This window comes from Tachypleus tridentatus, chromosome 1 (assembly GCF_004210375.1).
Source record: "Tachypleus tridentatus isolate NWPU-2018 chromosome 1, ASM421037v1, whole genome shotgun sequence".
NCBI lineage: Eukaryota > Metazoa > Arthropoda > Merostomata > Xiphosura > Limulidae > Tachypleus > Tachypleus tridentatus.
In genome coordinates, this window is record NC_134825.1 from 85,008,433 (window position 1) to 85,021,863 (window position 13,431).

The 13,431-nt window shown below is 32.9% G+C and overlaps 1 long non-coding RNA gene across 1 annotated transcript; it reads right to left on the reverse strand.

Annotated features, from left to right (window-relative positions):
* LOC143254250 (uncharacterized) lies at window positions 1-6,929 on the reverse strand. The gene is made up of 4 exons (XR_013030116.1): window positions 5,909-6,929; window positions 3,325-3,508; window positions 2,298-2,453; window positions 1-2,095 (listed from the first exon to the last, which is right to left on the reverse strand). It is a non-coding gene; the product is annotated as an uncharacterized LOC143254250 (long non-coding RNA).
* Between the last annotated feature and the right edge of the window lie 6,502 nt (window positions 6,930-13,431).

Here is a 13,431-nt window from a genome sequence, read left to right on the forward strand (position 1 = left end):
TTTAATTTTCAAAACAACATTTATTGAGCTGTTTGTCATCTATACTTCAATGTAAGCTTATTTTTATGATAAGAAACTGTTTTTAATTTTTATTCCCATGCATAGCTACCCAAAATTGTTAGCAAACATAAAATATTGTAATTCATATTTCAGTTTAATAAAACCCAAATGAATATAATCGCCATCTTGCTTTCATATTTTGAACATTTTCTGACTAATAAAATAACGGTTTTAATCTGTAATGATAAAAATAACACCAGTCGAGTAGTTGTAGTAGAATAGAAAAATAATGTATGAAAATTTCATAAACAATGTAAAGCATATGGAATTAATCTTAAGAATAAATTTTCATATAAGGTGAATCACAATACCTTTAAAATGAACACATATTTCCAGGCTTAAGATATATTTAGCTTCCGAGTGGCACTGTTGTAAGTTTACGGACTTATGCTGCTAAAAGTTGTGGTCACTGCACAGATAGCCTGCTAAATAGCTTCATACGTAACTGCAAACAAAGTTGTCTTCAGAAGTAAACTGCTGACCACTTATAACAGCCTAAGATTGTTACTTCTGGTTTGGGCTAGTCGAGCCTACATTTTTTGTAAATGTGTCTAACATAGTTGAAAGATATATTTAATCTGTAAATACTGATAAAAAAAAGAACATAGGTAGGTTCTGGACAACACAGTTGGTTTTAAAATAAGTCCAATAATGGTTTTGATAGTTTCACAAACACAGAGAAGACATATTATCTCCTGGCCTATTATACGGATTACTTACAGAAATATTTAAAATTATAGAAGGTTCATTGATGATGACATAGTTACAGCAGATAAGTGACAAACATTCAGAGACCTTTTTAAATCTCAGACCATTTCGCCCCTCAGTGGCACAACACTACGTCTGCAAACTCACACCGCTAGAAACCAGGTTTCGATATCTGTGGTGGGCAAAGCACAGACAGCCCATTGTGTAGCTTTGTGCTAAATTTCAAACAAACAAGCAAAAATCAAACCATTTTATTCTAACTTCAATGAAGATTCATATATGGAAATATATACACATATACCTCTACAAACAATTATTTTAAAAAATATCGTTTGCATTAGCTCGTTATAAATTTAATACTTGCTTGTCTAGTTGTAACTTGGTGTTCTCTAAGCCTCAGTTTTAACCCTTCTTCCAGCACGAATAAATGTTTAGCCAATCTACAAAATGTGTGATTTAAAATTGCACTACCATATGAAAGTAAAAGTAGATGAATATGTCAGTCATATAAATATTGTCATTGTACTTCTTGATGACGAGAAACCCATTTATACAGCAACTAAAACCAAAATTAAACCAATATAAAGTTTAACATTTATGTTAACATAAAGTTAACATAAGGTTTGAATAAAACAACATATGAATCAAGATTTACATGTATTTATATTAAAGTCATACAAAAAATAAACAAACACGTTTAGAAGTGATTATTTTTTTTTTTTAGATTTGCGACTGTAATGTAAATAGCTTTCACCTATCATCCCCCAAATGTAGTCTCCCATCATGTTTCCGTAATACGCTCCTTGGTGGTGGCGTTCAAAGTCCAGTATATCTTGGTGGAAGCACTTGCCTTGCTCCTCTGAGTATGCTCCCATGTTCTCCTTGAATTTATCAAGATGAGTATCAAAAATATGAACTTTCAGGGACATCCTGCAGCCCATTTTGCAGTAATTATTCACCAGATCCTCAACCAGTTCCACATTCCATTCCAAGCCTTCAACCACTGCGACAAAGCTGTTTCAAGCTTTTTTCTTCCTACTGAGCTTCATGGAGAATTATGTGCACTCCAGGATCTTCTCTATTTGTGGTCCAACGAAGACACCAGCTTTGACCTTTGCCTCAAACAGATCAGGGAAGAAGTCTCGGAGGTACTTGAAGGCTGAAGTCTCCTAATCAAGAGCTGTGACATATTGTTTCATAAGACTTAATTTTATGTGCAATGGTGGGAACAACACCTTCCAGAGGTCCACTAGTGGCTCACACTTGACATTGTGCCTCCCCACAGAGAACTCGGTCTGTTGTTTCCCATGCTTCCTGTTGTAGTGCGCTGCGGTGTTATTATGAAGAATAACTTTATTTAATCCACAATCAATGTGTAAGAAGTTCATGCAAAATATTTATATGTGATATTTTTTCTATACTATTGAAAAATTAAAAAAGAAATTAAAAGATTTAAAAAATTTAAAAGGTCTAAAATTTGTAGAATGTAAAATCTTACTATTCAAGAAAGCAAGAATTGTCAGTCTTACCTTCTAAAGGTTTCTTTGCAGTGCTTGCAGGTAAAATGAGATGCCAAGGGTTTGTTTTGATCCCCTACAGAGTAGTTTTCCCTCTTGTCTTGCTAAATTGACCACATACATAGCAGAATGCGTCTGGAGAATGCTTGCAGCTTCTTGATGCCATCTCTGATAAAATTAGATAGGTTTATGTGTTTACTTAGGCTGCTAGAGCTAAACTGAAGTGGTGAGTGGTGAACCCCTATATATATATATTACTATGTAAAGTCTAGAAATTTCTAAAAAGGTCTTGGTAATTCTCCTAAGTTCTACAACATTCTGAAAAGTGAAAAAAATTCTCTATCAGCTACTCAGCACTCAATCTACCTGCAATGTTCTGGAAAATGGGTAAATTTGAAAATTTCATAACTCAGGTCACAAAAGCAATGCTTCAAGAGAAAATTAGGGTTTTTTTCCATTTACTTTAGACATAAGTTATTGGCAAATTACACTTTATGCCCAGGAACAAGGAAAAAGTAAAAATTTTGTTACATTGTGTTATTGGGTGTTTCTGTTAAAACATAGAAGATATAGTAGCCTCGAGATGTTACCTAACCTGCCAGTGGAAGAGACTGCTGGCTACTTTTATGTATACTATGTATAACTTTGCAGAAATCTTTCCCAAAAAAAATAAAAAATCTATTAGATAACGACAGATCAAAAGGTACCTGAAGCAAAACTTAATAACTTATTACCTGTGTGCTTTGTGAAACTCCAAGTACTTGAATAAAACTGTTAGAATATATTCCGTCATTGGGCTGGTTCTTTCAGAAAATTTGTCGAAAATAAAATTCATTCCATTTAAAATAACGAATTCATTTACTTCTTCAATAACATTTGTCACGAACTAAATTCACACTGATACAAGTTATAATAACTGCGAATCTAATGTTACATATGCTAACTTATAAATACAGTTACATTCGGAATTTCCATGCTAATCAATTGATTAAATATTAGGTTATTTTCAATACAAAATACAGTCCTTTCCAAAACTTACCTTTAGACTTAGAGTTCGTCTTCTTTTGCGGCAGGGATGATACAGTAGATGCAACCCAGTCTCATCAGTACAAAAATCATAGAAAAATTTCCTTTAATCACAAGCTGATTTAAGTCTTTCTTCGATAAAATCATGTATGACTGTTTTTCTTCAGATACACAATGCCTCTTTCAACGACAAAGCTCTAAGCAAATGACAGTGTATTTGGTTACACTATACCCCAGTCGCTACATGTTGATTTATCACTAATAACTTCTAGTACGAGTATTTCACTTATTCTGGTACAATAATCACCCTCTCTGTTGTCACTGTAAATTTAATCTGGTGTAGTAATTACAATGTAGTGCACAGGAGTATCCTGATCACTGACTGTAAAGCCAATTGAGCTTAGCCTAATCCTGCATGTATGTCTCTACATGAAGTCATTTACCAATGTGAACTCTTCTTTGATGTCAATTACATACATATCATGAGGTGTAGAATAGCCTACAAGAGAAAAGTAACTTTCAACTTTCCTCTTGTTAAAAATTTATGTTTACCTGCCGTTAGTATTTATCCATCTTCATATCCAGAGGTTGCTTTCCATATATTATTACAAAACAGGAATGAGCAATTATAGCTATAAAACATGCTGCAACATCTATCCCTACACCTATGAACTTGTAGACAATTTCACTTGTTTTTTGTCTCCTTTGCAGTAGATGGAGTGTTCTCAGTTGAACTTTGCTCCAAAAGTACAACGAATTCCTACCTAATGTCTGATTACTTCTTTATTGTTCCTTTAATAATATTGATGCCAAATTTTATTTTGCAAGCTGGATATTTCATGCTGAATTGTTGGGAATAAATCATTCACATTTTAAAATATGACGAAACATAAACAATAAAAATATAGACTTTCCGTATGTTTTTGTTGAGTAGCTATAATCGACAATCACTTTTTACGATAAACGTTGTAACTAGATGAGAGCTTTGACTTTGAGTGTAACCAAGACTGCAACACATTTTTTTTTTTTACAGGAAGTAATTTCATTGATAGATTAACCTAACTTTCCCGTTACTATGGTCAACAAATTTTGCTTGTAACTAAATAAAAACAAGTGTCATTAGAGAATTAACAACATATCATAAAACTTATAATGTAAATGACTTTTTTCAAGTGCCAAAGCATGAGTATATGTGGTTATTCTTATCATAAGACATTTTAACGGTGCATTTTTTATGAAGTCCCTTAGAAATTTTCAAGAATTAGAAAGTTGAAAATTTGTGCTACAACTACATTATGTCGCTACTGTCCATTGTCGACAACGAGTTCCGCTCATTCCAGAAGTCTTAAGCCAACTAGAATACAAGACACAATGATGATTGGTGAAATATTTATATTAGCTATTTTTACAACAACAGTTATAGCCTGAACACTTCGTCGGCAGTGGATATGACAAATATTGTATAATCAAAATACTGTTATTATACACTCATCTTATTCTTGAAATTTCCTGAAGAGCTTCATAGAAAATGTAGTGTTCAAAATGTAATAGGTCTAGTATTAATAGCTTGTGACAAGTGCAACTCACAATATCGACAATTTACGGAACAATTGAATCTTTATTATTTTTGCTTAAAGATCTTTTTTGTTTTCGTTAAATTCTAACCGAAAAATTCCCTCTTTGTTAATTTATTTAGGGACATTTTTATTAAAATAATATCATTGTACTATAACCAATTAGTAACAAATTTGTATTAAAAAATGGTACAGACTAATCACTCTTCACTTGCCAAATACGTATTTTAGGGTGCCCTGGTGGGATACCAGAAAGTCTGATTTACATAGTTAATATCAGGGGTTTCTATTCACCTTAGTGGACATAGCAGATAGTCCGATGTGTCTTTGGTAAAACAAAACACAACTAAATATTTCTCTGAGTAGTAACACAAATTACTTGGTTATATATTTTCTTTACTGAAAATGAAATTTACGTTTTATTCAGGAAAAAAACTTCACAAATAAGCACAAATTATTAGTGTCTTTACCACTTATATATGTTGTGTTATAGTAAAGCCACATCAAGTTAAGTACTTTGTCTACCGACGGAAGTCGAACTCTAACTTTAGCATTATAGTTGTCTTATTGGAGAATTTTACCACTTATCTTTTGTAGGTCACTATTAACAAAATATTTTTCGAGTTTTATTTCCTTTCATATTTTATTTCTCCCAACTTCATTTACAATACAACAGAAACAGTTATTAGTGAAAAAAAAGAATACTGATGTATAACAATATGCATCAGAAACGACTAAAATTGAAATAAAGATAATATTGAAATATAGTTACATCAAAAGTATAACATTCTCGAGTGCAGTAACCCACGAGTATCTTAGCGCGAAATTCAAAACAAATCAACAACGTTCTCATTACAAAGTATAGAGATTCTGCGCTTGGAGAGGGTAAAGATAGGATATACCTCTGAAAGGCTCTTGAATTCTACGCGTATACAACCTATATTTCACTTCATATTTTGTCGAGTTCTTACTATTCACTTCGAGTTTCACGCCAGTAGATACAAAGACAGAAGACCTTTTTACCTTTTGAATTAGCCCGAGACAGCAAGTTCAACTTTGCTAAACAACGAGGCGACATGCCGGCCGGGGAGTCGGAGACCAGGAAAAACGATAAAGCGTCTGAAACTGAGGGAGCAAGCCCGTCTATATCAGGGACAAAAAGTAAGTCTAGTGACGGTGGCCAAATAGAAAATGAAAATGTAAAATTAAAATCATTAATGTTTATAGCAGAAAAAGAATTAAAAGCAAAGTTAACGCCTATTAAAGAAAATACTGTTAGGACTAGAAAAAAAGAAAACTAGTTAAGGATATTATACTTTCAGCATCTGAAGATAATGTAGCTAAGATTACGGATATAGACAATAATATGCCAACAACTAGCAGTTCAAGCAACCCAAACCCCACCTTGGATATTCCACAACAAACAAATTCGAACAAAGACGAAGTTCTTTCTGACGACGAAGGCTTCACACTTGTGCAGACTCGTAGTCAGAAAAAACAAATTAAACAACGAACAACCACCACAGACACACATACACAACTCGTACCAAAATTACCTAAGCACGCAATTATAATCCAAGGAGTTCCTGGTAGTTTCAACCAACCACAATTAGCTAAAGAAATATACAGGTGCAAACCTACCACAAAGATAACTAACATTAAGCGTCTGCCTAGAGGCGGTGTTTTGGTTCAAGGACATGAACCCGCTGACTTAAACAGTCTACTGAAAGCTTGGCCTTCAGACTCGTTCAAAACAGGAAATATTACAATACACCTACCAGGAACTAAACCAACACCTAAATCTTTTGTGATACGAGGTGTACATAATTCAATAGACATAGAAGACATTAAGGAAGCGTTAAGTACACAAAACATAAAACATATTTCAGTAGACCGTATAATTTCAAACATTACTAAAAAACCCACAAACCTAATCAAAGTAGTCACAGACAACAGCCAGGATATTACACAACTCATTAATAATGGTATCACTATGTGGTATCAAAAGTACACAGTAGAACAAACAAAAAAACCAGCAGTGGTTGTCACACAGTGCTACCAATGCCAAAGGTTTGGACATGTAGCAGCAGCATGCCAAGCAAATGCGCGTTGTGTGGGCTGTGGGTAGAATCACCACATTACACAGTGTACTAAACAGAACCCCAAACCCAAATGCTGCAATTGTGGGGGAAGAACACACGGCAAATTATAAAGTATGTCAGAAATATAAATCCATTAAAACACACTTGTACGAAATTAAAAATCCCAACACGAACAAGCCGCCACCACCACGAACAATTAAGGAACCCACACCTACCACTCCAGCACCACAAAGCACAACTACACAAACAAACACTTACGCTGCAGTGGTTAAAACTTCATCATCCCGACAGGAAAAACCATCACCATGTGAAGAGGAAATACCCAAACCACCTCAAGACACACAACCAACAACGATTGAAACCACACTGACATCTGCCATAACTTCCACTTTCTCGGAAATAATGGCAGAATATACAAACCCAACAGTCTCACAGACATAATAGTTAAAATCATATTGAAAAACATACACAAATTCTTGCCGCAAATTTTAACCTCCATCATAAACTCTACCAAACATGGATAACTTCACAGTTCTACACATCAATATCCAGGGTGCTCTTGCTTCCAAGAAACATGAGATTGAAGATAGAACAAGATCCATAAAACCTGATGTAATTATAATTAGTGAAACTCTCCTATATAACTACCATCGATTCAAATTAAACGGCTACTCCATTATTAGACATGACAGGAAGGATAATAGAGATCCAAACAGAGGTATTTTATTATTGTATAAGACTGAACTTATAGTTCAGGAACTTAGTATCCCTTCCAGTAATGAATCTATAATTATTAATGTAAAAACGCAAAATCATACAGACGTTACTGTGGCGGGCATCTACTGCTCACCTAATACAGTGTCAGATGTAAATCTATTGAATATATTGTATAATAGCAATTCTAATGTTATTATTATCGGCGACCTAAACAGTAAAAATATAGCATTCAACTGTCGTAGTACAAACGCAAATGGCAATTTACTTTTTCAATTTCTGGATGAATCAAACATGACTTTATTAAACGATGCTACACCGACACATATCTCGTACGCACACGGCACCAGTGAAATACTGGACCTATGCCTGTGTTCGTCAAATATGAGTCGCAAATTCGTAAATTTTCATGTTGGTCACGAAATTAATTATATCTTAAGTAAAAAAAGGAAGGGTTGGAAAATAATATGGTATGTACATGACAGTCTTTTTTAATTATGTAAACTAAATAGTTACATGACTAATAGCTTTTTACATTTATATTGTTGCACATTATAGAACAGTTTATCAGTGTTTTTATAGATTTTAATTGTGTATTAAATAACATTTATCAACCCCCACCCCTGCTGGCACAGTAGTTTGTACATTATGTAGAGAGACACTGTCCATGGTTACATAATATTATGCCAGTTGTATGAGTTTACAAGCTCAACCAGTCAGTGTAACAGGTGAAAGATCACAGGAATCAGGGAAATTCCATGGAATAAACAGACAGGAATGATAACCATGAAAAGAGGCAGCACGTGCCATATAACATACTAGGGAACAAATCAAACAAAGGTTTTTAGACAGACCAGTAAGGTAGTTGGTGTATGTCCAACAAAAGAAGACTTGATCTAGATAAAGGATAACATATGAAGATGTAGGAAACATTAATGATAAGTGAAATGACAATGACCATATGCTAGAAAGGGGAAGATACAGATATTAAGGGAAAGACAATACAAGGAACATGCTGGAATGGGTTCAATGGCTGAGTGGGTACAGCATAAAAAACAACATTGAGATCCCAATCCAACAGACCAAAAGACATGGTGTATGGACTAGATGAAAGGAATGAAAAAGGTGGGAAATAAATGTGGAAGAGAAGGCTTTCTGAAAATGGTAAACTGGAAAGTGTTCAACAGGGCAGCTCCATAATGAGCAACAGATGAAACAGACTAAACCTGATCGAACAATCAGCTGTAAAACTGGGATGGGATGGTCAAAAACGATAGTGAACAGACCAAAGTTTGAAGTAAAACCAATGTCTTTGGTACATAGACAAGAGGAACAACAAGTGGTATGGGCAAGGAAATGTGCCATATGATGGATGAGTCCCTAAGCTAAAGGTAAGAGACTGGATGAAATACATTCTTTCAAGGTTGTTGGAAGAATCAGGAAGAGGTAATAGCAGAGGTTGTTGTTCCACTAAAGGCCAGAGCAGATGGAATCATATCTGAGCCTGCCAATATGAAGCAACCAGCAGATCATGAAAAGGATTTATCAGGATAAAGAAAATGACTCTGTAGGAGAGTCTGACTGGAGGGTAGGCATATAAGTTAAGACCCCTCCAATCTCAGCTGAGGGCATTCATCCCCAAAGCTGAGGAGCAAGAATATGACACACAGCCCAATGAACAGCCTAAAATTCCAGGATGTTGATATCAAGAGTAGCCTCCTCAACTGATAACGGACTCCAAAATTTCTTGTAAATTAAAATAAAACAATTAAAATAAAAAATACAAAGTAAAATAAAAGTTTCTTGGAGATTAACTTAGATATTTGCAAATAACACCTAAAAAGGATCAACAAGTAACTAAAATTAAATCTGACTTTTCTTTGTAAAATGTCTTCATAGAACAATTTAATTGTTAATGATGGAGGAAATTTTGTGTTTGCAAGTTGCTAACCATTATAAATGTTTTAGAATTCACAGGAATATTGTATTAGGATATAAATTTAGATATCAAAGCCATTATACTATGCTAAAATAAGAGGCAGTAGTGCGACATATGACTGAATATCAGAGTAAAATAACTGAGTAACTGAAAGAAGTAAACACTCTATAAAAAGTTACAAAATACTATTTCAATGGTGAAAGCATAAATTTAGCATTTTCAATATCAACAGCGAGTCAAAACATCAAGTGTAAATATACAGCATCTTTTACTTAGAATGATGACCCAAGGAAAGGCAGTCAATCAGTAACACCCACCATTTTCACAGCTAATACTCACAGTATAGTGAAATGGACTGTCTCTTTGGCTACACATCCACTGCTGAAAGTGCAGAAAAAGTTCATTAGCATATTTTGGGTTCAAATCTGAGACCTTCCAATGCCAAGTTCAGCATACTAACTACTAAACTATATAATAGGCCAAACAAATTACAATATATATTAAAATGGAGGAGGATATAGAACTTGGATACTAATTAGAATATAATTGATAAATATATTATTTTTGATGTATATCAGGAGTAATGTAACAAACTTGAACTGGTATTTCATCACTCATGCATCATAACTTTAAAATAAAGAATACAATTCCATGAACAGTCTATAATTCAGCAAGAATATTTGTTGTCACTTTAGTTTAATGTTAAAAGTACCATATCACTTACAAATATCACAATTAAAGGGAAGCCACTTTACCATAATTCAATTGCAGACACTTTAAGAGAAGCTCAAATTAAATCATATATAATATCAACACCACACATGAGCTATGATAGCTATTGACATGCAAGTAAACTTGCACAAAACATGTTTAGTTGAGAATTTTATCTTCTTCCATAATCAAATAATAATATTATGAAGTAGTTGTAGAACAACCTATTTTAATCCTACATTGTGAATTTTCAAAAGTACTATGACTTTAAAGTTTAAAACATAAATAAGACTTACCATTTTCATAACTAAGTTGTTACTTTGATATTTTGATTTACTACAGTAATGTTTACTGTACAATAACTAGCCCCTGATAATTCAGTGGTACGTTGATGGCTTATAACAAAAAAATCATGTTTTGATACATACAACTGGGAAAGAATGCATATTGTGTAACTTTGTGTTCTAATAAAAACCAAAAAATAATGCAATAATACCAAATTTTTAGTAGTAAGCACAGTAATAATATGAGATTAATAATGAAAATGTGATTAATTCTGAAGACATAACAAAATGACCAGTTTTGATACCCCTAAGATGGTCATTTTCAACAGACAAAATATTTTCAGTTTTTTGTACCTATAGGTTAAAGATGGTCCAGTAGAATCGATATTCTCCAACAGCTGTGAAGTGTAAAATTAAAAACTAATTAATAGAAAAACATTTCAAATAGAGTTCAATTCCAAAACAATTTCAATACATGCAATGGTTTTTTTTCTCTATTGTTAAACATTTCTTTGGATTCTCCATTTTGTTCAAATTTAATTTTGTGTGAAAACATGCAGTGCTAAACTCAATTTTTCAAACACATTCCAATGCAGTAGCCTCCTTCAAGAACTTGGGTAACACAATAAAATGTATGTGTGTGCATGTAAATGAAATATTTAAACGAAAATGTGGATATCTTGTCAAAAGATATAATCTAGTTGTAGTCTAAAGCAAGTGTCCCCAAAGTGGTCAATGAGATATTTCTGGGGGTTAATCAGAAATTGTTAATATTGTTGGTCAAATCAGCATATCATGCAGAAAGCAAGAGTCATATAATCAAGGAAATGAAAATACCAACTGTAATTTAACTGAACAAAAAACTGTACAAGTTGTAAAGGGCTCTCTGTAGCATAATTGTAATTAATAACTCACCAGGAAGACTAACAGGTACGTTCAAAAACCACCATCAACCACCTGAAGTTGGCGTTTCCAGTCCTGGTTTTGAGTTATTTGACATTATGGCAATTTTCTAATATCAAATCAAACTAGATGTACTTTGATTCATAAAAGGAAATTACATTAAAAAAGGTCTAATGTATAACTTAAAAAACTTAAATAGCATTAAAAAGATTAATGGCCTTTAAAAAACTAAAAACATTTCTGAGGTGAACAGTGTCACCATCACCAATAACACTGTCTAGCGTTATGGATAAATCTTGGGACAGAACATGTTTAAAATGGATTAACACAGTGCCTAAACAAGTTAAAAATTACTTACAAACAGATCAAAACTCATTACTTACAACAGTATACAAAGTACATGAATGTGGCCCTTACAAAAAAGTGTAGAGAAACAAGTGTCCCAAAATAATTTAAGCCATTAAATTCCACAATAACTACATAGATTTCAGAGGGAATTTGATATATGAACCACCTTTACCTGTTTTTTACCTATTATTAAAAGTATTAAGTTGCCTGGGGGCTAGGCTAAGTGTTATTGATTTACGTACAGGGAATTTGAGTGCACGAAGAGAAAGAAATGGCCCAAAATAATTTCACCTCTTCCATTTCACATTAAATATATAGCTTTGGAAAGAAGTTGTTTTTTAATTTATTTCTTAGTAATGCAGTAAATCCTGGCACAGAGTTAGCATAGGACATGTTTTTAAATCACATTAAAAGACAAAATAACATTTACTTCAAACCTCATGTTTAGATGTTTAATTGTAAAATGTAGAAAATAAAAGGTATTTTTGAAGATCTGGCAATCATTTTTATCAATAAATTGTATTGATGTATATATGAGTTGTGGGATTAAGCCCTTCAACAATATTCAGAGAATGAGTATCCCAAAATAATTTCACCCCTTAAATTTCACAATACATAAAGGATTTAGAAGAAAGTTGGTATACATACCAATTATGCCTTCTTTTTTTCACACATTGAACCCACTGTTTGCTGTACTAAATGTTTATAGTTTTTATAAACATATTTGCTTTCTTTTTTTACACATTAAACCCATTGTTTGCTGTACTGAATGTTTATAGCTTTCATAAAAGATGTACCCTCCTTGAATATTATGCTAAAAAAGAAGTTTCTCAAATTAAACCCTTCAACATTCATAGGTTAGTGATGGCCTATGTATAGATGTAAATAAGAGGTTGCTTAAATAAGAAGACATTTTAGCTAGTACACAAAGTATTCTTTGTTTTGGACATACATGAATGCTACAACATTTCTAGTTTAACATAAGCACAAACATTTACAGTAAAAAAGAACAAATTTTCACTTATTACCAAAAGTCAACCACATGTCACTGTTATAATCAGCAGATGGCAATTAATTAAAAAAAATTAAAAATATTATTTTTCTTTCTCAAATATTTACTTAACTTTCTATTCTTTCTTATCCATAAGCCCACACAGCAAATTATCCACCCCTAAAGTTATTATTTCACAAACATACAATGATGAATCTATACCATCAAGAATCTGTTGAAGTTAAATGATTTGTAATGCTACAAATCTGCAAATGTCCCTTAACTGAGAATAATTTTCAAACTGAATATCAGAAGACAGGATAAAACTCTGACCAGAACTTGGACCTTTGATTTTTATTTAAATACATAATCTTTGGATGGAACTGTAACTGAACAAAAGGATCTTGGTATATAAATGGATAAGTGCCTCAAGTCATTAAAGCATTGCCCTGTTGCTTTTCACTTAACTTTTACAAAATTAGGGTGTATATTTACATATTAATAAGAAGTTACATTTGGAATGTTTTGTCTTTTGGTATCCTTACTTAAAATAA